The sequence below is a fragment of the Passer domesticus genome, chromosome 2, assembly GCF_036417665.1.
Source record: "Passer domesticus isolate bPasDom1 chromosome 2, bPasDom1.hap1, whole genome shotgun sequence".
NCBI lineage: Eukaryota > Metazoa > Chordata > Aves > Passeriformes > Passeridae > Passer > Passer domesticus.
Genome location: NC_087475.1, coordinates 82273684 through 82296971, shown reverse-complemented (window position 1 = coordinate 82296971; position 23288 = coordinate 82273684). Strand labels below are relative to the sequence as shown.

At 38.2% G+C, this 23288-nt stretch overlaps 1 long non-coding RNA gene across 1 annotated transcript; it reads right to left on the bottom strand.

Annotated features, from left to right (window-relative positions):
* Nucleotides 1-17617: 17617 nt before the first annotated feature.
* Nucleotides 17618-21123, bottom strand: LOC135294403 (uncharacterized). Its single transcript, XR_010356505.1, has 3 exons — nt 20344-21123; nt 18801-19130; nt 17618-17757 (listed from the first exon to the last, which is right to left on the bottom strand). It is a non-coding gene; the product is annotated as an uncharacterized LOC135294403 (long non-coding RNA).
* Nucleotides 21124-23288: the final 2165 nt, after the last annotated feature.

Below are 23288 nucleotides of genomic sequence, written 5' to 3'. Positions count from 1 at the left end.
GAATCAAGAAGGATCTCATCACAGTTTCCAGTACTTCAAGGGGAGCAAAAAAGAGAATAGAGGCTCTGTTTTCCCAAGGCAGAAGACAGGGGACAATGGGTACAAGTTGCACCAGCAGTTTTATGTTGATGTAAGAAAGACATTTTTTGCAGTAGGAACAGTCACTAACTGGACCAAGGGAATGACCGTCACCAGGGATGTGGTAGAGTCTTCATCACTGAAAGTTTTGAGCTGCCATTGGACAGAGCCTAGATCATCTCATACAGATTCTCTTCCTCATGAAAAGCTGAGCCAAAGGATCTTCTAATATTCCTTCCAGCCTCAGCTATTCTATCATTCTACAGTATGGTGATTCTACCATTGTACTTACAGTATTTACCACTTGACGGGATTAGAATAGACAATTTCAGTCATGCAGTTCAGCTGCTGGTTCAAAACCTATGGTTTACTACAATTTTCATGCTGTCATGTCATTTATGTATTTAGAAAAAAGTAAATCTGTTACCCATTGGTCACATCTATAAAGAATTTATTAATTTTCTGCACCAAGTAAAAATAATGCAGTCAAAATTTTACATATCAATTAGACTACTGTACATTTGCAAAAATAGGTAAATAAACCAATAAAATCCATGAGCCATGAGATAGCATAATCCTTTTATATCCCCACTGTTATGTATCTCCAGAAAACAGTCACATCCTCTCTATAACTGTCTTTGGTTTGTCTACACTCTAGAAACACAATTTTTCAGTCTATGAGACACTAAAAATTGTGTGGTCATCTGACAGCTACGCTGCCTATATGAGGTCATGTCTTAAATCTACTGAAGTTAATTAGCACATCTATGGAGAAATTCTGGGAATAAACTTTCTGTCATTGTTATTTAACTTCATTGTCTTAGGCAGCCCTGTCTACGTACATTGAAGACAGTTAACTCTAGCAAATGAGTTCAAGTACACCATTTTTGAAATGCATGAGACCAGCTGGCAAGAGACAAAATCATCTCTGATTGTGGAAAATTTATTGATATCCTTTCAAAACGAAGTCCCAGTTATTTTGGCACAGTACCAAATTATATTTTTCAGCTGTCAGTGATGCTTCAAATGGAGAAGGAAAATAGTTGAGACAATCATTATCATCCAATCACTGCAGTTTTGCAACTTCACCAACAATAGTGTGTTTCAAAATATCTATTACTACAAATGAAATGATTTGTGAAAAAATCTTTTCCTAGCTGACTTCCTGGCTCTTCATTATCTATTTACAAAAGGAAAGGGAAAAACATTCTGAAAGCAGATTTTTTCTATAGGAGCAAAATATTCATTCTGAAAATATTGCACATCCACATCTTGTAACTTTTCCCTGTAGACCTGCATATGCCTAAGGTAACTTCTTGATCAGTAATGAGGATTACTTGGCAAATTGGCATCACTGTTAGACCTTTTGCCAGATGGAGGTGAGTCCATTCTCACCTATGAGGATTAAAAAGTCTACTGAGAGTGCTATCATCTCGAATTCTCATCGTCTTTTGCAAAGTTGGATGAATCATAAACAGATGTCCTCTGTCTTTTGAACTGCCATCTGCTGCAGCTCATTGGAAGATCTCTGGCTATTTCTGTCAAATTATTCTAACTTTTTTTCTGAAAAGACTATTCTTTAGACAGCATGTTTTGAAGAGTAACCCTGGAAAGACAGCAGCTGTTTTTTCTCAGCCTAGCAAGGCTCTGATTCTGTTAATTATTTTCTTTTTCTCCTTTCCTTTTAGAATGGTAACTGATTGCTAATCTCATTCATCCTGAAAGTTTTTAAAACTGTCCAGGCTGTAAAATTAGGATTTCTTCACAAGCATCTTCTGCTGAATGGTTCACTACCTGAATCATTAGAATCATAACAGTTCCCTGAGTCATTATTAAGCTGGTCCAATGTCATCAATGAATTTTTGTATGTGTTTGATATGGTTTTTTTTAATCTGAGGGTCATAACTTTCTAATTGAAGGAGATCCTATTCTAGCCTATAAAATGAGTTTCATAAGCATTAGAGTAGGTATGCACTTTTTTGTGAATGATATACATTCTATGTGATTAAGTCTGTCCACATTATTTCAAACTTTAAAACAAGACTTTCTAAGTGTCACTAACTTTTTAACTTGCAGAGAAAACAGCACAATTTTAGCCCATAGCTGAAATATTTTTTAGATCTTGGAACTTTTTGTGTGTCATATCATTCTGTATGAAGCTTGTTACCAATTACAGTGCTCTTATTCCACCCAGTCTGGGACATCAGGATTAAGATGCACCCCTGCTACTGGTTTTCCCTCTACACAGGGAAAGTGATTTTTGTAGTCTCCACTCTTCTTTCTTCCTCTGCTTGAACACCATAAATTACATGACAGGGAAAGACAAATTACAGTGGTGCTTTAATTATGAGTAAGATCACTTGTCATAAAAATTGCCAGTCACTTAAAAAAATTAGTGATGAAAGTGATGAAAGAAATTACACCTTAACTGCTACTTATTCTCAGCTTTCAAGTAACAGATGCTATGAATACCATATGTCCTCTGGTTTTTTAACCGTTCACTAAAGTATTGCCCTGTGGTCCAATGACTTTGCAGAGCTGCCTGTTTCATTTTCTGAGCCCAGGGAATTACAGGTTATCACTTGCAAAAAGCACAACTTCACACCATTTCCCTACATCAAGTGGGACTACTCAGCAAAAAAGTTGATTCTTTACACCAGGAGAATACTTCAAGGAGCTTGAAACTCACTTTGTTTCTAATTTCTAGGCCAGTGCCTTATGCAGCCTCACTGTACCTACTTTTCTTCTTTTTCATTTTAATTTCAATCCTGTGTATAACAGAACATTTATGTGACATATATTAATATGCAAAACGGAAAAGTTCTCAGTGTGATATGCTAATGTGTATTGTGCAGTGGTCCACATACCTACAGATCTGTTAGTCTGTCCATCCATCCACGCATCCATCTATCCATGATGGAAGCAAATACAAACAACTTGGAAAGAGAAAGTTGTTTCTTTGCAATACTTACATAATATTTGAGGTAACTTACATAGCATTTGAGAAAACAACAGTAAATATAAAAGTAAAGATATGAATGTGTGAAACAGAGAAATGACCCAATAGTGAAAAATGAAGAAAAAAGAAGACAGAGATTTAAAAGGAAATAAAAAAGGTGAATTCATGACAAATTCATTCATTCATGATGAATGGAAAGAAAATGTTTTGAAATTTTATTGTATTCTTTCCTCCTACTCACACTCCTGTGTCAGAAAGGTGAATCACTTACTCCAGGACCAAAATCAATGTTTTTTTCCATTGACAAGGCATGATTGCAGACTTCCAGTTTAAATGACTTTGGATAATTTGTTCAAAGGAAACAAGACAAAGAAGAAAGATAAACATCTGCAAGAGATCACAATTATGTGTTTAACTTTGCACCTCCTTCAGGAACCCTGCTTCACATATGACTGACTAATGCCTAGAAATGACTGAAAAAAAACCCACTAGAAATAAAACTAAAATACCAACACTAAGGTATTCCCAGCAGCTAATGAAAAGATTTGCTTCTGACTCAATAGATTTGAGAAAAGAAAAGAATAAGAACATGATATACATGATGTTGACAGAACTGAATGGTGTTTGAAAGCAAACCAAGCTAGTACAGCAAGAAAGAAAATTGAAGCAGTGACCAGAAGCAATGAAAAGTAGAAATGCTGTTTTGTAACCTAACTCTAGCAATCTAACCAAACCCCTTTTCTCACTGTCCCTACTTATAGGGCAGAGGAGAAGTTTCTCCAAAAGCTCAGATTCTTCCTTATTTCCTCAGGAAAGATAAGACAGTGTTCTGAGTCTATGAACCACAGGAAGCCGTTATTGGGCCTACAGTATTTTTTGCAAACTTCATCAAAGATAGGAGGACCTAACAACCCCCAACCAGCTCCTTGAATTTACTGAGGATGCTCCAATCCAACCAAATATAATATTATTGAAGTTATTATTAGTTAATTATACACTCACCATCAGCCCACAATACATATAAGCAGATGTGAGAGCTTTTGTTTTTGTTGGAGGAAAACATGACTGTAGGGGAATAATCAGCAGAAATAAGTTTAGAATTTAGGGTTTCACAGTGAGTATATCTGTCTTTCTGCTCACTTACTGTTGCTGCTAAAGAAAGAGAGAAAATAAATGTTCCACCTTCAGGTCAAACAGCTCAAGACTTTTCCCAGCCTCCCGGCACTTTCTCACCTGCCTTTGATATGGCACTGTCTCTGAGGCACAAAATGTCAAGTACAGTTGTAATTCTTAACCAGTCAAGTCTAGAGTTTATTGGTGTTGGTGATCAGCACAGGTTAACAAAAACACCCTGTTGCTCCTTCTGAAATTCTTACTGAATTCCATGCGTATCTAGAGAATTGTTTAAAACAGCAGGTTTTTTATAGTTTCTATGTTATCAGAGCATCCTGACAGAATGGAGAGAAGTGGACTGGGGACAAAGCCTCACTTTAGCAACTCCTGTTGTGTCACAGCAGTTTCTAAAGCTTCAAGAAGATTAATGTTTTTTCATAAGTATTCATTTCTTCCACTCAAATGCTGTGTTGATAAGCTTTTTAGAGTAGCAGATAATGTAAAGGACTTCAAAGGCTTATGCTGGCATTCCCACTTGGCTTTCTGAATACAGCTGGGAGTCAAACTAATTGGCAGTCTGCAGTGAGGCAATTAACTACAGGATGAAGTAAATTGGAAACAGAGACCTAACATTAAATATGCGTCATTACTTGAATACGTACTTTGTTTTGTGTGAGAGGAGCTACTATCAGAGTATTGAGATAGTTTCAATACAGAAATAACTGAAATTCATCGGTGGGGCACAGGTCTGAACACCAACCATTGTATCCTGTAGACAAACTGGCCAACCAAGTAGGGTAAAACCATTATTTAAAAATTTTAAACAGTTATTTTAAATTATTTTAAAAGTGTGTGTTCTGACTGCAGATTTTGTACTTGGTAAACCAGTACTAAAGAAGTGACCTGCGGTAGGTCCTGACCTGTACCACACAGTAAAATGAAAATTAACTACTGGCTTCAATTACATTTTTCTGGTTTACTTCAGAGATTAAAATCTAATTCAGCTCAATTATAATCACATCATACAGAAAGAGTGTTTAAATTTTTCTTGGGTAGATACTGACAGTAAAATAATGAGATTGACTCTTTCCTTTTGTGTTCCTCTGAGATCATGGGGACTGCAGCAAATGTTCAAAGATAATAATCTTTTATAAATAAGAAAATGAAGTGGTGCCTTTCACTGTGACAGATTCAATGATTCCAAAATATCATAGAATCATGTAATAGAATGCTTTTGGTTAGAAAGGACCTTAAAGACCATCTAGTTCCAACCCCCTTCTCATGGACAGGGACATTTTCCACTAGACCAGGTTGCTCAGAGCCCCATCCAGCCTGATTTTGAACACTTCCAAGGATGGGGAGCCTACAACTTCTCTGGGCAATCAGTTCCAGTGTTTCACCACCATTATAGTAAAGAATTTCTTCCTTATATCTGTAAATCCAGAAAAGGAAATCTGAAAGTAGCTTACACCTGGGAGTAGGAGTATTGAGAATCTGCTCAGGTGAGTAAACACTACAAGGAGCAAGAACCTCCTACTGTCTCAATTCTGAGTTACCATGCCAAGTGCATTTCTCTCTTGATGTTTCTCTTGCAACCCTTCAGTGGTTCACCTTGAAAAGACAGGGCATGAGACATATTCTACCTGCTTGGCAAACAGAAATATGCTGCTGAATCTGTGTTTCTAAGCTCTGGGCTATGTTACAGAGAATTTCACTGCTGCTTCTCTTCCTTTTCCTTCTTATCCTAAACCAAAATTCAGTGCTCTGTTCGACCGCTTACTAAAACCTCCTGATTTCTTGGCATAACCTTTGATTGTATCTTCACCTCTCTCTTTCAAAACCCTTTTGGATCTTAATACCATAAATTTTCTGCAAGTCTTTTTAACTAACTCCTTAAAAGGTGGCTGTGGTAACTAGGGCTGGATAGATACATAGGGACCTTGTATAGGTGAGCAAGAAATAGTACCATAAACACAGTGAAATGTAGTTTATGAGGTTATTTGGCATTTCATGGTGGCAAGTGACCTTGTCATCACCAGAAACTTAGTTAGGTTCATTAGGTGTTCGCATCTGCTTTGAAATTGCCCTCGAGTGGCCACTGCATTCTGAAATCAAAGTAGTGTAATTCTAAAATAGGTGTTCTTATCGTGAAGTGGCTTTGTGCATTTCTGAATGAATTACTTTTATTTCAAAGGAGAAAGTCTACAGGGGTTACACAGAGGGAGCCAAGTTGGTTGCATTCCACTGTGTATCATTAATATCCTCATTGCATTTTTCCTCTCACTTTTCCCTCTTGAACTGAATTTCATCTGTTTTGCAGGGTTGCTATGGAAGTTTGGAAAATCTGGTGGAGTATTGGCACAGTCTTGCTGCCAAGGACAGGCAGTCAGTTCCTCAATTTGTGGCTTGTCAGATGGACTAAACTTATCTAGGACAGGGCAATTCAGAGGAAACACCATGTTGGAGGATCTGATGAAGATAGAGTGTAATCCGATGAGAAGAAAATAAGTTTAAAAATGCAGAACTCTTTATGTATAAATTACTCCAGAAACAGAAAGAGTTCTTTGCAGCATTTTATGGCTTCGTATTAAATTATGTCTTCCTTGGTTGCTATTTGTATTAGGGCACGATAGGACATTTAATGGATCTAGACAGAAGATAGAAAGAAACCCTTCATCAGGAACTGTAGTGATAAGGAACAGAACTAATGGGTTCAAACTGAAAGAAAGGAAATTTAGGTTAGGTATAAGGAAGAAATTATTTACTGTGAAGGTGGTGAGGCATTGGAACAGGTTCCCCAGAGAAGTTGTGGATGTCCCAGCCCTAGAAGTGTTCAAGTCCAGACTGGATGGAGACCTGAGTAATCTGGTCTAGTGGAAGGTGTCCCTGCCTATGGCAGGGAGGTTGGAACAAGATGCTCTTTAGGGTACCTTCTAACCTAAACCCTTCTATGATTCTATGACTATGCAGTCTGAAAGCTGAAAGGCACTGACAAAAAATCCTATAATAAAATAACAAAAAGAGAAGAGACGACATTCTAATGAAATTAAATTGTCATCATCACTACAGTTCTGAGGCACCTGCTGTTTAAGCCCTCCAGTTTTGTCATTAATCACACAAGAAAGACATCAGTTGTGCCACCTCACTGGCTTTTCAATAGCAGCTCAAGGGCTCTGACTCTCCAAACTCAGACAGCTGAAGACTTGTAAAGGAAACCACATCAAAACATATCTACTTTTGCTCAAATTTTAATTGCACCAAAGGCAATTGTTGACAGGAATTTTCAACTTGCTGCAATGCTTATGAATTACACTGCTGGCATCAGTGTAATTCTTTATTCAACAGATAATGCCTTGTGCTCCCACACAACCATGCTTTTTGTTACAGTGAATTGGACCTTTCTAGATTTATGCTTCTCCTAAACTCTCAATGCAATATGTGTAACACCAGCACACATTGCTATCTAAGTCAGTCCACTGTACCAGTCAGATCCCTTCCCATTATGTCTAATTGCATGCATTAAAAAGGCAAATATGCCATTTTCTTCATGCCTTTGAAAATATTTTATTGCCCTCTGAACACAGATATGCCATATATGGAGTTCCTCACATTAAAGTTTCCAGTAGCAGATTAACTTGTTCTCTATTTCCCCATTTAGCTTTTTAAATATTTGCTTGGATGTTTGTTGCTGCAGTGAACAGGATTTAAAATTATATAAAAGCAATAATGAAGCAATAAAGTGCTCCCCTGTGTAGAGTTCATATTGCATTTAATTGGCACAATGGAGCAGTTTACAGCAAGTATTCTTAGGTGTGTGATAGTTTACTGTTATTGTGCTGCAGATGTTTCTAGGTAACCTTTAAAAGGAATGGAAAATATAGAAATTTCAGATTATTGCTTGAGTTTTATGAGCATATTTTATAGAAATCTATAGAGATGAGAATGACAAAAAATAATAGTGACATTATTATGTGAGAATAGACCACCATTAATATGTCTCAATAGGGGTTCAATAAACGCCACAGTCATGGTGTAGCTTAGAGTGAAAATCAAGGTTGGCTTTTCCAGGCATAGAGATCTACAGAAAATCAGAAGGGGCAAAAGCTTGCAAGAGAAATCTTATAGCCAAGGTTGAAAGAAGGAATACCAAAGCTAATTTAGTAAGAATACATTACATATAATATTATCCCAAAGCATAAAACAGCTATATATATTAAGGTATGTACACATACATAGGGCATACACATTCTAAATACCTTCTAAATGTTATGCCCTCACTGGCAATACCTGACAGATGCTTAATATTAGCTCTGGAATCAAATGAATGAAGATTTTTCAACACTCTATTTTTTCTTTCTGTTGTAGTGTGCTCTGAACTGTTAGTAATACCAATTTAACCTGTCTGAAGTCCCTAGGAGTCACCAATCCTGAAGGGATTAGCAGTACCTAATCTGCAAGTAGAATTGTCTGGGTGTTATACAAGAGCTGTAAAACTCCGCAGGTTTTGTGGGTCTTATCTCCTCATGCATTTTTCTCCTATGGTGTTACATTTCCTTGCTACCCTCTTTTTCCTGTCATTAGTGAACCTCTTTACCAATACAGAATTCAGGAAAGCTCGCTGGCCCAAGGTGCAGGAAGTTGAACTCAAACCCAAAGGACTTCAGTACAAAATACTGTAGACTTGGAGAACAGGTATGCATATGTTCTCCTAGGGAAAAAAAAACAAACCAAAAACATAAAAACCAACAACAAAATCCAAAGCCAAATAAATGAGATCCCAAGCAAAGAAAAAAAGGAAAAAAAACAAAAAAAAACCCAAATCCACACATATACACACACACCAAGGAGAAGGCATGGGGGATATAACCAATTAAAATTCCACACATGTAGTAAATTATGCACAAATACAGGCTGAGCAGAGGATAGGTCAAGATCAGTCCTGATTAGACAGACTTGGGGGTGTTGGTGTACCAAAAGATAACATGATGCAGCAATGCTCTTGCAGCCTATAAAGCCAATTGTGTCCTGGGCTGCATCAAAAGAAGGGAGATCAGCAGGTCAAAGGAGTTGATTCTTCCCTTCTCCTCTGCTCCAGGGAGACCCCACTTGGAGTGTTGCATCCACCTCTAGGTCCCACAGTATAAAAGGAATGTGAGAATTTCTTGGATTTTACTGTCCAGAGATTATAACAAGTTTAATATATGAGCAAAAGAATTGCTTTACTGTGATGAATTTGCAGAAGAAATTACCATCTTAGTTACAGACATCCTCCACTTGAGGCAGTTTTCCTGTAGAAATGAAGTTCACAAGTTTGGGTTTGGATGCATTCCCATTTGGACTCAAGAACACTGGCAATAAAAGTACATTTAACTTTAACCAATTTAATAGTTATCATCTTATTTGATGCTGCCTAAATTAAAGGCATTTTTCATTGCATTTAACAGTGACAGCCATCCCTAATTGTTTTCACCGAATATTTGAAACAAGTTGAGATATATATTTTCTGCATGACTAGAGAGACTACTGTTTTTAAAATCCTATCTCCCTGCAATGACATCTTTATTTTTGTTCATAGTTTGCTTCTGGAAAGTTGAGTTAAATTTGCTGCCTGAACTGGTCACAAAGGTGTGTCAGAATCTCTGCAGAATAATTCAGGAGATGATACCCTGAATGTATCCTAAATTGTCTTAAGGGAAGTAGTGAAAATGGCACCAGAGACTTCTCCAAGGTGCACAATCAAAGACATGCAGCAAGAAACACAGCTCCCAGATTTCCAGCAAGGAAAATTTCAAAGTTAGGTGGTGGAATTGTCATCAAAGTTTTTCAAAATTTGACCAGTAAATACTTTGAGAATCCTCATCTTGAAGTTTGAAATCAGACCTTTGAGGAGACAGGTGGACTAAATGGCATACAAAGGTCACTACCCACCTAAATTATTCCAAGTAGGAATTCAAACCGTGACACAATGAAAGCATTTACTTTGAACAGTGTTGGGCCAATTACTTTCCTGTTGTCATTCCCTTCAGAATTTCATAGACATGCACAGTCTGAGATCTCTGTCCATATTTAGAGCAATGTCATACAAATTTCATAGAGTTTATTAGCAAACAACCTTGTTCTACTCATTTTTCAAAAGTTATCATTAAAAGAAGTAACTTTATTCATAATATTCTGTTCATTTTCTGCAATATTATCCCAGCTGAAAGACTGTAAAGAGTTTTACACACATATATATATAACCTATACACAGGTAGCAATGACAAATTTGAATATACAACTTGATTAGGAAAGGGACTGAATATGCTTAGGTAGTAGGAATTACATTTTTACTCAACACTGAAGTTCAGGACTGAACCTTCTCCTGCATTGTTTTGATTCTGCAGGGCCATGCACAATCCAGCTAGATCAATTCAGTGCTCAGAGAAACATCATGGCTTCACAATCCTCCTTTTGTTTACAAATTTGAAGGATGCTTTATTTCAGTCTCTTGAACACTTGCAGTAGCTACCTCTAGAATGAACAGCGAAGAGTTGTTACACACTGCTGGCTCACTTGATTAGTGCAGCAATTAATGCTGTATGTTCTCTGATGCCTGTTTTCATTTTCCATTTTATCAGAGATGAACACATCCTCTCATGATGAAGGTTTTCTTCCCCCAAGGTCTATAGTACCCTCCCAAATTTTTCCCCCTAATATCTCCAACATTTAAATCATTTCACATACATTTGTTTCCATGGGAAGAAAATAGCCACTTTTAGATAAAAATTTGTCTAGCTCTCCATGCCCCTTCATGAATTGGCACATCCTATATTTGGTATGTTCAGTGAATTACACTCCATGTATTCTAGTTAAAACTGCACTTTCTGGCGAAGGACTTAGAGGTAGGGTCCTTAGAGATAGGATCCCTGGATTGGATTGACATTAATTAGATGTGACAGCCACCCAACACTCAGGCTCAGGGAAGATTCTGAAAGTGTCAGGAGCTCAGCACATTTCAGCAGGAGCTTCTATCCTTGACAGCAGCGTTGTGAGTACGAGTCTAACCTGCTTGAAAAGGGAGTTTGCAATATTCATTGCTTAAAATTGATGGGAGAAGGACCATCTCATTAAGAGTGGGATTCTTTAATTGTTCCTTGCATTTTTAATGTGATAAGTAAGGCTCTTCCCCACAGTGCAGCAAGAACAGAGTAGGGTAATGCAGGAGTGATAAATGTCTGTCTCTGAGAGTCTGTCAGATCCAACTATGCAGCACAGGCAATGCAGACAGACTTTAAAAATGCCTCAGCAGGAACTGCAAGTGCAGAATCCCTTTAAGGCCCAGTAGGCCTGACTCAGTGAAGCATTTGGGCATGTGATGTCTGGGGATGTCTCTAGGTTAAGTGCCTACTCTGGGTCTTCATAAAATCACTGCGTTTTAAAGTGTGGTTTTCAAGGTAAACACCTTTGAGGGCACTGAAAGCTAGATTTGGGGGGAATGAGAGGAGGAAATGAATGTCTGAGAGTATAAATCCTGGCATCCTGAATTAGGAAAACACTCAAATTTAAACACAAGCCCAAAGCACTTTTCTGCACAGGATGTGTGGGATGAATCCATGCATTACAAAGTATGGCATAATGCTTACTAGAGTGTGATGTTAATAAGAGAACATGACTACTTAGCACTCAAAGCAAGTGTTTTAATCTTTTAATTCCAGCATTAGTAATGGTCTAAAGCTTTTTAGGTTGAAATGGTTTCTTGCACTCCAGCCTCTTTTGTTTTGTTGCCTAAGATAAGGAAACAAAAAATTGCTACAGGGAAAACAGCAGCACACCTTCTTCTGTTAACATTGGCCACAACACCTAAACTTGTGTAAATGACCCTGGTAAGAATAAATATACACAAAAAAACATGACCAGGTGGACACCACACAGGGTGGAAGTCTGCTAGTGTAGAACTACTGAGCATCTGTTTTTCCATGAAATAATGTATGATTAGGCAAATGAATCCACACTGAGTAGACTCATATCTTCCTGTGGAACAAGCAGTGGAAGATTTGTTTTTTCTGTGTTAAAATGAAGCTGAATATAAAGCATTAGGGATGAGACCCCTTGGCAAGCCTTGGTTGTCTCTTCTGGTAGTAATGACTGTATCATAACATTTATCTGCTGATCTAGATGGCTATCCTTCTCAGGAAATTTGCTTCTTTCTTGACGGTTTATCGTCCCCAAAAATTCAAATGTAATATGCTCCCAGCAAGATTCTTGGGGCCGTGACAGAGCCCAGATAGCTCTCAAGGCACTTGTACTGTTTCCAGCTCTTCCTCTTGCAGCTCAGAGGCAATGCAGTACAGGAGAGAAGTATATTCAGTGCATTGTGAAAGGGAAAACATTGCACTTGTTAAAACCTGTGGTGAATGTAACCGAGTTCAACACTGCTGTGTGTCCTAGAAAAATCTCTCTTGGATGCCAAAATATGGCTTCTCAAGAGGGAAATTGGAGAGAGATTTCTCTGAGACTTCACCCTAAACAGACTTTCTACTCTGTCATATAAAGAAATTTTTCTTTCAGGTTGCTCTTTGTTTACCAGAGAAGGCATAGACTCCCTGGAAGTGTTCAAAGACAGGTTGGATTGGGCTCTGAATAAACTGGTCTAGTGGGAGGTTTCCTGCTCATGGTAGGCTGTTTAGACATGGATGATTTTTAATGTTCCTTCCAACCCAAATTTTTCTATGATTCTGTGATTCTGTGATTCTGTGACCTGGTGGGATCCAGACATTGCGAGCTGTGTGAGTGGATCGAGCCCCAAGGGCAGACAATGAAGCAGCATCCTTTAAAGAGGGCAGAAAGGAGAACCTTACGAAGTAATCAATGTGATAAATGTCATGAGAATGTCTTTTGAAAAATGGCACAATGTTTCTTGCTTCTGAGGCACAGTGGGAGTTCAAATCAGCATTTTAAGATAGTGGGGTAGATCACTCACAGTGTCAGCATTTCTTTTTTTTCCCATGCTTTGTATAGGGATGTTTTTCCATCAGCATGACTTATTGAGAAAACCACTGTATTTTACAGCAGTAGGTTAAATTGTTCACTTGCCTAGGTGCACAAGTACATCCTGAAACACATTTCATAATTTTCTGATTCACTGCATAAAATACATATGTATACTAGATATTTCATTATCAGAAAATACCCTGATCTAATGTTTTAATGTAATTTTTTATGATTCTGGTAGGCAGAATAATAAAAGTACATAATTTCAGAGAACTATCCACAGAAACTGCAAAAAAAATTTCCACTATGTCTCGAAAAATATTTTAACACATTGAATTATTTCTGTTATTTCAAATGCTCCTGTAGAAGTAGCTCCATTATGAGACCTGTGATACAGAGTGAAAAGTATTAAAGCCACTTATAATTGAAATAAAATCCATCAATAAAGTAGATGTGTAAGCTTATTGCTATCACACTTTTATGGCCTCATACTTGAGTGCAGTCAATAAACGTACCACAAATCTGTTGAGATAAGAACTTTAACTTTTGATTAACACCTATTAGGGCTACCTCCATTGTGTAAATATAAATAATAACAGTGATTTTATCCCACCTAAGTAGACTGTTGGTTCACCTACGGAGTAGTACTTTTGTGTTTGGGCAATAGCAACCTTTGGGTCTGTGAAGGATTGGCAGATTTGTGAGCTTTGAAACTCTATTGCAATTGAATTCTTAAAATTGCCCTAAAGAAATCAGCACTTTTGCCATTTCTTTCTAATTCATTTAACATCTGACTGGTGGAGTGAGATGGGTAGTTTTAACTAGTTACAACCCAATTCTTTCTAAATCTCTCCTTAATGAGTCTATTTCTAGGACTTCCTGTCAGGCAGAACTCTGAGCAGTGGAGAAGCTACAAAGAAGGGATGGACTTAAATATTCCAAGTAATTTTATGCACATAGGAGAAAGAAAGAATAGTGAAGCTTTTCAAGATTGCAAGCTGCTGTTATGTACTTACAATTCAAATCATTTGACAGTTTCTGTGTTAATTTTGCCTGTACTAAAATGACTGTTCTTTGTGCATCAAATGCTCATATATAATTTGATTATAACCTGGTGGAAAAAGACTAAATTGCTAGAAATTAAGAGACTGATATCTAAAGAAAAGAAATGGATTTTGGTGGATAAGGCTTTAGCAGGACTAATTGTTCAGAGGAGCTTAACATGTGGGTATAATTTGCTAAAGGATTTCCCAGAGGGCTAATGTGGTAAAAGAAGTCAGATGTGTTACATGATTAATACAGCTGCTTTGTCATCAACATTCAAGTGGTCATCAATTAGATCAGTGCAATGGGGTCAAGCACAAGCTGTCAAAACTATACAGATCACAAACGGGACAGCCATTGAGACAAAGATGGGGAAAAATAGAATGCAACACAGACAAATCTTATCAATTTGTTGGCTGATAGAATGTGGTATTATAGATTAACTAGCTGACACCTCATAAATGAGTTATGAAAAGATTAACATGCTTATAATAATTTAGAAATGGCAGTACGTCTTCTACCAAATGACCTGGAGGGGACCATTTGTTGCAGCATGACTATTGGCTGAAATTGGGCAAAATCTCAGTTGGAAAGAAAAACATCATCTTCACTGCCTGCTACTGTCTTTGATGAAAGATAAAATAGACAAAGGTAAGATTGAGCCAAGAAAAAACCCAGGTGACTCCTAATAAAAAACAACCACCATAAAGTGATGTCTCACTTTGTCTTGTAAAAGAGCATCAAAGAAGATGCAGGGAAGACAAACCATTTCAAATAGCAAAGGAAACTAAGAATATATGGACAAGAAAACTCATTTGCCTCAGAAAAGCTATATATATTTTCAAAATATTAAATATAGATATAAAATTAAAATTTCCTTACAGGAGTTACTGTTAATCTAGGTTTATTAGAAGAAAGAGAATTTTTACAGGTTATCTAATTTTCCTTATTTATGGTGTACTCCTTACCTTTTTTCAATTAAACTTTTCTAGGTTTCAGTTTTATTTGTTGTAGACAGACTTATTAGAACACTTGGTAATGCATCTCACCTAAATTTTTGCTATAGGTTCACCAGGTATCTGTGCTGGTCATGTGTTTCTGCCACATCCAGTGTCAAATCATATCTAAAGATGTTTCCTGGCTTCCTAAGACAGATACCTAAACAATGTATCCTTCTTTTGGATGTATTTCTTGTTCTCCAGAGTCCAAGGGCAGAAAAGGAAACAAGCTCAGACAGATATCGGCATCTTTGGAACAGTTGGGAGCAGCAGACATGAAGTGTTATAAACTGACTGCAAACCCCATTCCCCATCCCACTGCACTGCTTGAGGGGAGAAAGTAAAACATTCTAAAATGAAGTTGAGCCTGGGAAGACGAGAGAAGGTGGGCAGAAAGTGTTTTAAGATTTGTTCTTACTTCTCACTATCCTACTTTAATATTAACTGGCAATAAATTTAATTAACTTCCCCAAGTCAAATCTGTTTTGTTTGTGACAGTAACTTCTGGGTGATGCTCTTGTCCTTATCTTGGCCACTGAGATTTTCTACCATATTTTCTCCCTCACCCCATGCAGTTTAGAAGGGGAGTGATAGAGTGGGTTGGTGAGGACCTGGCAGTCAGCCAGTGTCAACCCACCACAAAATGTTATGCATAGGAGCATTTTACATAATGCTAAGAATTACAGTTCTGATTGTCAAATTGCCCCAAAGGGTTAGTGGAGAACAATTTTCCTAACAAACACTACCTCACTATCTCTGAAGGCTAAAAAATTGTTGCCCAATTACCCTGGATTCCTATTGGTTGAAGGCTTGTTATCCCCCAACACCAAAAGATTTCAGCTGTCTTCATTTCACTTACTGTATAACATAAAAAGGTCCATCAGGACTCAGACTAAGGGTCCAATGCCCTATTTTCATAACTGTCAAAAAAGCAACATAAGGAGACCAAGAAAAATGTAAGTCCTTGATATTGCCTCAGCTACTAACTATTCTTATCTCAAGAACACCTAAAACTGCTTGTGCTTCTTCAGTAGATTCTGCTCCCTCTAGTTTTTCTGGTCTCTGAATACAGATGAAGTCTTCTCTGGCTCTTATACAGCCTTACTGCCCTGAGATTCTTGCTTTGTTAGAGCTTATTTTTGTTGTCATTGCTACAAGAAAATGAGAAGATTTCTTATTAATGACTGAAATCTTAGACAGCCTAATGACTCAATCAATAGCAATGATTTCTGTGGCTGCTGGACCACCTCAGGTTTTAGTGAAGATTTCTTTAAGGCCAGTCATTTACTGGTGCATGTGTGTCACTGCAAAAAATGGGCACAAGAAAAGGTGTGAAAAATCAATTCAGCTGTTGGTTTGAAGTGTGGCCTCTGGGAAATGGATATTTAAATGCCTTACTGGGTAATTCTTACAGAATTGGTTCATGTACTGAGTGATGGGTACACTTCAGCAGCTCAGCTGCTGAATCTTTCCCTTTGGTATTTCTATCTTCCTTACCTGGAAAAGAATGATACACTTGAGACTTAATCTAAGAGGGTGGTTTTCATTGATCTTCAGCCTATAGCTTTTGTATAACAGTCACCAAAAAACAGGGAAGAATCACTCTTCTGCAGCATGCTAAGATTGGTACTTCCCAGGAGACTACAATGAGCTGTCCTTTCTTACATTTTATGAAGATATTTTAATCAGCGAGTTATGATGTAAAACACCACCTTCCACTGAGCCATCTGCTTTCCATTTCCTGGATCTGTCCTAGTTTTCTGGCTTTATAGGTCTGTCTGAGGGGACTCTCTTTTGTGAGAAGACACCACAAGCTGCCCCCATGTCACACGCATACACACAGTTCCAGCTGCCTCCACAGTGGATGCATCACTGGCCAAAACTGGACCCATCAATGATGTTGGTGATGCCTCTGTAATAAGATGTTTGAGGAAAGGGATAAAATTCTGCACAGCAGCTGGGAGAGAGGAGTGAGAATATGTGAGAGGAACAACTGCAGACACCAAGGTGAGTGCAGAAGGAGGGACTGGAGACGCTCCAGGCACCAGAGAACAGATTCCTCTGCAGCCCATAGTGCAGCCCATGGTGAGGCTGGTGTGTCCCTGCCACTCTGCATGCAGGTGCAGGGTGGAGCCCCTGGAGGATCCCAGAGCTATGAAAGAAGCTGCAGCCTATGGAAAGTTAGGGGCAGAGCAGGTTTTCTGGCAGGAACTTTCTCTTATGAGATTTAGCATCCCTACAACCACAGTTGCATACAAATTGGCTATATTTATACTAAGCAAGCTATATAGATAATACCACAAGTGCATACTACATGTATGCAGAGTATTATTACTACAAATTTTTTATATATATATATATATATATATATATATATATATGTGTAAATATATATATATAGTACTGTATGTTGTACTAAAGCCAATTTTCAGAAATGGCAGTTGAATTTGGACAGTCACTAAAAGTCATTAATTAACACAAGCCAGTGGCAATTCTTTTGCTGGGACTCCAATTTCTGGAATCATATGGGTCTGCAGGAATTTTCATTGCCTTTTTCAGAAAAAGGATATTCCAGATTTTGTTTGATGAGAAAAGCTGGAAAAAAAAAAAAATTGTATGAAGCCTTCAGTGTCAAGAAATCAGAAAAGAAGGGTGTATATTTTTTTCAAAAAGTCTTACAAATCTGAAACTAGCAGGCTTGTATTTGGGGACATTTTTTCCTCATGGCCTTTGAATACTTGAAAAGCGTTGTTGTTGATTTTGTATTTTCTGTGTCTCCCTTGTATAGCAGTAACACACCCATCAACAGCTATGGGGGCCCTGCAGGGCTCCCACAGTTCCAGAATTCAGTCTGTTTTTATTTCAGTTCTTGGAATCAGATACACCATGTGTATCTATTCTGTGGACAGTGAGCATATACACATCTGAAACATGGTTTTTGAGTCTATGATTTTTTGTGCCGTCTGCACAAATGCATGATACAATGATTTCCCCTCTTATAAAAGTCATCTGCCTGGGATAATTTGGCATTGCTGATTCAGGCTTGCTCAAAGAGTCATAAGAAGAGCTACAATCCCTTCTTGTTTCCCTTGTAAGTTTGAAATGTCTTTCTTCCCCAATTTAAAAAAAAATTTCATCACGTTATTTCCTATATTCCATGCTCTTTCTTTAATCACCTCAACACATGGCTCCACCATGTTCTTGTTGATAGTTCCATCCATTTGACATATGTACTTGTTGTGATTTCCAATTATTTAAGTATTACTTAAATAATACTTAAGAGTATTAGTAGTACTTTAGAGTATCCTTTTATGAATCTCCATTGCAAGACTATCCCTTATACCTTAATTAATACTCGGGATATATTTCAAAATTAATTTCTCTCTTTTAATATTTTTAAATTTTATTGTCCCCCTTAATTTCTGTATTAGATGGTAGATTATATCACAAATGCTTTTATTGCTTTCAGAGCAGAGGACCAATATGCATCCAGATGTACCTATAGTTTTTGTATCTCTTAAATCAAACTTGGCTTTACAGAAATGCAAATTGAAGCTATTTCATTTCTATTCAAAGTTTACTTATGATGCATAAACACACAGAGGCAATATATAAAAATGAAAAGAGACAGCACTTACAAAAGACCTTGTACCTCTCAATCTTAAGCTTGATTCTTAGCTGTACTTCCACAGCAATCCCCAGATCACCAGGCCATGGGATTCTTGACCTGAGGTATGAGGCTCATAAAACCTGTGATGAAGCATTCATCCTTCATCATGCAGTTCAGGATTTATTAGGAAACAGGAAACCTTTGACCACATGCATTTGTACCATGTTGGTTATTGCAGCAGACCAGGAATGGGAGACATAAGATCCTGTGCTTTTTCTCTTTTTTATAAAGCCAGAGGGATGTCTTGGTTCAGCCCCAGCCAGCAGCCAAACACCACAGAGTCACTTGCTCACTGCCCCTACAGCAGGAGGAGTGGGGAGAAGAGAGCAGTGAGTGGAAAAGTGAGAAAAGGAGCTATGTGAGGCAGGAAAACTGAGCATTAGCTGGGTACTAAACTGCTCAGTCCTGTCAGCACATGGGCATCCATGAGCATGCCAGGAGGCAGAGCCGAGGCAGCTGGAGCACTGCTGCTGCCAGGAGCTGAGGCACTGCAGAGCTGGACACCTCAGGGCTGGCAGCTGCCTCCACGTTTTGAAGACCACAAGGCTGGATACTAAGCTTTGTCATCCACTAAGTGATTACATCCCATTTTAGGTCTGATTTTCCTTAAAGAGTTCAATCAGTTCAATCATGTGGGGCTGTGCTATCAAAGCTCAGGTAAGGCTTCACAGGAGTTGTGAACTGCTGCTTTGTGTGGCAGGTTGGACCCATTCCCATGTGCTGGCTTTATCAGGAGATAGGACTAATGTCCTCTTCAACTGCATGCTTGGGCTAAGGCTGTGTGGCTGCAGCCCTTGTCTCCACTTGCCAGGAACCCAAAGCACTGCCTGGGGCTTGTATTTCCCTTGAACAAGCAGAGAATATGAGCTCCAGCAGAGAGAATTTGCCACAACGGTGCAAGCCCCAGCTGCCCTAAGACATGGTGTTTCCAGGTATACTGCTCTGCATTCCCACACCAGACTGCAGCTTAAGGTGTGAAGATGGAGGCCATGCATGTGAGCTTATTGAGATGGAAACCCTAAAATGACTGCCATTTATAAGTATACATACAGCCAGATTAATAAACACTGCAGGAAGAGGCATATAAAATGGTTAGATGGAGAAGTGGGTCTAGTGAACCTGATAAATATTCATATTGTTTTATTATGCTGGTCATAGAGTTTGAAATATTTCCAATCACTACCTATATCCTTTTGAGTGTTTTTATTATAAGCCTCTTTTGGACAGGGCATTTCACTTTTTTCCATTAGTCTAATGTCTGCACTTGGATAGAGATGGATACAGGAGGAGGAAGCATAATTCTTGGCCTTGGAGACCTTAGAATATCAAAGGCATCTACTGTAATGTCAGATTCTTAATGTTAATAACTATGAGACCTATGAAAGGGCAGACTCTTACCCTACTTCTGCCAATTTGCTCTATTTGTGTAGTTTTCATTAATCTCAGGTAACCCCACTCATCACTTTCACTGAAGGCTTTCTGCTGGCTGGATTTGTTACTGTCTGAACTACCTGAAATAAAGAGCTTTTATAATCCATTTGGGGTAACCATCTCTAGAGACTGGCTCCCTTTCCTCTCAGCTTGGCTCCTTTCTCAATTTCATCAGCAAGGCTGCTGGCAGAATTCCTCCTCTTTCTGTTCCCCTGTGACTATATGTTGAGGGCGTCTCAATTTTGTCACCTTTCCCAGGCAGTGAATCTTTTCTGATAGACTGAAATTGAAAAGATAAGTTGAGACATAATTATAGATCACTTATGGGTAGTTATCCAGAACCACTGGTGCAAAATAAAAATTTTGATCAGACTCTAACATTAGTTGTTATTGTGCGCACAAGAAAAAATGTTACACAACAATTTCTCCATGTGTGAGCATATACCCAGCAAACAGTCTGACATTACTATTAAGCAAAAGTTAAAAACCCTGAATTTTTTTCTTTATTGCCCTTATTGCCTCTGTTTTCCTAACTCATTGGTGCATCCAGATCAACAACAACAACAATAATTTGTAATGAAAGAGAAAATAACAGAGTGAAATAAAAGTTAAAAAAAACAAGTGGTAGAAATGAAAACAATTTCTCCCCACCAACCAACCAATGCTGAGAAAGTCATCGAGCAGTGAGCCCCCCACACCAGTAACCTTCTCTCTAGTTCATTGTTGAGCGAGAGGTCACATGGCATGGAATATAGAATCACAGGATCATAGAAACATAGAATACTTTGGGTTGGAAGGGACCTACAAGATCATCTTGTTCCAATCTCTCACCATGTGCAGGTGAACCTGGTCTTGGAAATTTTTAGGGATGGGGTGTTCACATCTTCTCTGGGCAACCTTTGCCAGTGCCTCCCCATCCTCACAGTAAAGAATTTCTGCCTAATAGCTAATCTAAACCTACTCTTTTTCAGTTTGAAGTCATTGCCCCTTGCATTGTCACTACACTTCCTTGTGAAAAGTCCTTCTCCAGCTTTCTTGTAACCCTCTTTAGGTGCTGACATGCCACTAAAAGGTCACCTTAGAGCCCTGTCTTCCCCAGAATAAGCAATACCAATTCTCTTGGTCTCTGTGATATGGATGCACCTCTGTTCTGGTTTTGCCTGGGATAGAATTAATTTTCTTCACAGTATCTAGTATGAGGCTATGTGTCCTTTGAGTATACCTGGCATTTAAATAAATTAAAAAACAGAAACCTGACAGAAACTAAAAAGTAACAGTCTCAGTCTTAATGACTCTGATAAAAGCTCCTCACTAAATGTCAAGTGAAGGAGACAAGATGGCACCAAAGCCAAAGAGAGAAAAATCCTGAAATAAACTAGATTTTTTGGCAAGGTAGCCAGTAAAGAAGCAAAATTCAAGGCACACAAGGCACAAGGTGAAAACAGCAATTTGCGCCCTAGAAAATTCATATACCTCTAAGTCATAAAAACTTCATGCTGTGTCAGATTTTCATAAAACTTGCTGAGGAAGTTGTCAAGCATCAATGCCTCTTGAAGTGGTCCTGGATGAGTCCCAGATGTTTCTGTTCACCCTGACCCTGGTTGCTTGCTATTCCTTGCTTCCCCAGTCATTATGTTTATCTCCTTTGCAGGATTTTGGAAGTTGCTGAAGCTTGATTGTTAAAGGAACATCCTTGCATGATTTGTGAAGACTAAACACATGGATTCATGGAAACAGAAGATACGTGGATAGATTTGCATAGAATTTGCAGGGCACAGCAAATTAACCTTTATGTACCACTAGTTAGGCACCACTGACTTTTAAACTTTTAACAAAGACGCTATTTCTGAAATCAGAACTTGCAAAACTACATAAATTCTGTAGATGCCAGGTACAACTATTACCAGTTGCTGTGGAATTGAGCTTAACAGAAAGATTATTTCCTGGAAGAAACCAGGCAAATAACAAATTAGAAGAACTTTCGGTTGTTAACCTGCAGAGGAACCTACCGGGAAATTTTCATTTTCTCAGCTTCCACTCCTTTCAGTAGTGTGCTGTGGCTTTTCTCATAATGTGGCTTAATATCTCATATTTAACTATTATTGCTGAATTTGAAACATAGGACAGAGAGGATCCAATCTCAATTAGGCATCTGATGCACTGCAACTGTAAAGGGGATCATTTTCAGGAAATTAACATTCCCAAATTGTGCAGTCAAACATATTTCCTTGTTGGGAGATGCAGTTAGTGTAGCTGCAACTGTGCCACCAAGTACTGGGAATTTGCTGAGGATCTTGTAGCACCCTCAGCCAAGGGGAGTGAGAGTGTCAGGTTGCATCATTGAAAAAGTAAATGAAACCAGAATGTTAATACTTTTGCTTTTGTGGCAGAAAAGCTGAAAACTGTAAAATAAATACTCGACCCACACTGCATGCAATCTCCTCTTTTTTTAAAATTAATAATACAATCTAATATTTCTAGGGAATAATTTAAAGTCAAGTGTGTAACACTGCTGCAGGTACCAGCTTGTCCTCACAGCTGAAGAAACATGAATTTACCATCCTCTAGACATGCAGGTGCCCATTTTTAGGCCATATTTAGGCCATTTTTGACCCATTCAGACTTTCCAGAACTGAGCCTGTGGTTACTAATGAACCTCCAAGCTGATGATGCATCTATTTGTGAGCCAAAAATCCTGCCTGTAAAATCAAACTTTGAACTGAGGTTCTTTGAAGAGCTGGAACCATAAAAGTTGCATCTGGAATTGGATATAAAATAGGGAGAAAAGGTGGAAGGTTTCTGTCTCAGATAGGTAACCTATTAACCAAAGTCAAACATTTACCTGGATGGTTTAAAAGAGAAGTTGTACAGAAAGTAAGCAGTTTAAATTAAATTATTAAAATGGACTTTTATATATGTCATAAATTGGCTACATATGAGGAAAGCTGAATTAGCTTATGGCTACTTGGTTGTGCCTACTTTGGCTAATGAATGAATTTTACAAATTACTCATATTCCATGTTTT